General features: G+C 37.3%; 1 non-coding gene across 1 annotated transcript; it reads right to left on the bottom strand.

Annotated features, from left to right (window-relative positions):
• Positions 1–207: 207 nt before the first annotated feature.
• Positions 208–313, bottom strand: LOC128292189 (small nucleolar RNA R71). The gene has a single exon (XR_008282174.1). It is a non-coding gene; the product is annotated as a small nucleolar RNA R71 (small nucleolar RNA).
• Positions 314–2,454: the final 2,141 nt, after the last annotated feature.

Here is a 2,454-nt window from a genome sequence, read left to right as displayed (position 1 = left end):
ACGCTTGTTTAGCTAACTTGTTAGAACTATGCGATACATTTAAAATTAATTGCATTTCTGATGATGCCATACGTCTTCGGTTGTTTCCCTTTCATTGAGAAACAAAGCTAAATAGTGGTTGAACTCGTTACCACGAGGGTTAATTACTACTTGGGAACAAATGACCAAAAAATTTTTACTAAAATATTTCCACTGGCTAAAACGACTAAATTACGTAATGATATCTCTTCTTTTGCACAGATGGATTTAGAAACACTCTACGATGCATGGGAGAGATACAAGGGCTTTTTGAGAAGGTGCCCTCACAATAGGTTACGCTTTGGCTCCAAGTACAAACATTTCACAATGGTCTGAATCCTTCGACTCAGAAAATGGTTGACGCAACGGCGGGCGGAACCATCAACAATAAAACACCGGAAGATGCCTATGAGTTTATAGAGGAGATGTCACTGAATAACTATCAGTGGCAAGTCATGAGGACAAAGCCAACAAAAACAGCCAGCATTTATGATGTCGATTCGGTCACCATGCTCTCTAATCAGGTAGAACTCTTGAATAAAAAGATTGATGGTTTTCTTAGTTCTTCACAAGTTCACCCAGTAATGCAGTGCGAAGCAAGTAGCGGTGGAACAAACCATTCGGAATACCAACCTTATGGCCATATCATGGATAACGAGCAATTAAACTACATGGGTAATAATCCTCGACCTCAAAACAATCCATATAGTAACACTTATAATGCAGGTTGGAGGAACCACCCTAATTTCTTGTAGGGCGGTCAAGGAAATCAAAGACCACAACATCCTCCGGGCTACCAACAACCACCCTACCAACAGGAAAAGAAGCCAAACCTTGAAGAGATGCTCTCAAAGTTTATATCAGTGTCAGAAACCCATTTTTAGAACTCCAAGACAGCACTTAAAAATCAACAAGCGTCGATCCAAAGCCTCGAAACTTAGATAGGCTAGCTTTCCAAACTAATATCCGAACGACCCCAAGGTAGTTTGCCAAGTAATACTGAACCTAACCCAAGGGAACAACTCAACTCAATTAATATTGAAGATGACGAAGGAGTCGTTGAGCCTGAACCAGAACCGAGGCAAGAAACTGTGGTAAGCAAAGGTCAAGGTGAGGTAGATCAAAATACAAACAAGCCAGTTGTAACGCCTCGTACCCGAGACCATTTCCGGAGTCGAACACGAGGTGTTAACGGACTTAATTCATTACTTAAACAGCTCATACAATTCATTTTAAAATTTCCAGACAAGCTGGCTAACTGCATCATAGTTGCTTTAAAAATCATATCTTGAGTTTCGAAACTCAAAATCCAATTCCGTAAATTTTTCATGAAACTAGACTCATATATCTATCTAATAATTTTTTTCTAGAATTTTTTCTCCGGCCAATTAGTACAGTTTATTAGTTAAACTCTCCCCTGTTTCAGGGTTCAACTACTCTGACCTCTGTGTATTACGAATCAGATATCTCCCTGTACAGAGCTTTAATAACTATGCCGTTTGTCTCTAATAAAACTAGAATCAATAAGGAATCTTTACATATAAAGTATGACTTCTAATTATCTTTGTAAAATTTATGGTGAATTTCCAAAGTCAGAACAGGGGAGCTAGAAATCGCTCTGGCCCTATTTCACAAAAATTTAAACATCTCATAAAATATAGCTCATATACCTGTTTTGCTTCTTCCATATGAAAATAGACTCATCAATCTTCGATTCCATAACTTATTCATTATTTAATTACATTTCTACTATTTTTAGTGATTTTTCAAATTCACGTCACTACTGCTGCCTGAATCTATTTTATGGTAAATTTTACCTATTTCATGGTTTCCATGGATTAGCTAGCAATTTGACATACATAACACCAAATATGATCATGATTAGCCATTCCAATGGCTAATCATTACCAAGCATTTCCATACCACTCAATAACCATATCATAAGACGATATATACAAAATGATTATAATGCTATACATGCCATACTCAAAATATACAAGCCATTATGCCAAGATGGTATACGGATAGTGGGAGCGAGCCTCCGACCGTTCCCGATTTCCGAGCTGGCTTGTCAAAACTACAAGGAATGAAAAGGAGGAAGTAAGCATAAATGCTTAGTAAGCTCACATGCAAATAGCAAGTAACACAACAATATAAGCAAACATAAAACATCATTTGCATAATCATCACCGAGACATTCATATCACATTTTCATTTATCATCTTACCATATTGTTGTTATATCGAGTTTTCAACCCGAGGGTTAAGTACATACCTGTTCAAAGTATCCATTTCACAACACTTACCAATATGTCCCTTTCATCTTGAGTATTCCTCCATTTGAGTAGAACTTTACCCGTTGAACACATCGGAATATAATTCGGATACATGGAAAGTTTGCACATAAGTGCCACATATGTAGCCAAGCTACTATGTA

This window comes from Gossypium arboreum, chromosome 4 (assembly GCF_025698485.1).
Source record: "Gossypium arboreum isolate Shixiya-1 chromosome 4, ASM2569848v2, whole genome shotgun sequence".
Taxonomy (NCBI): Eukaryota; Viridiplantae; Streptophyta; class Magnoliopsida; order Malvales; family Malvaceae; genus Gossypium; species Gossypium arboreum.
This window is presented reverse-complemented; position numbering and strand designations above follow the sequence as displayed.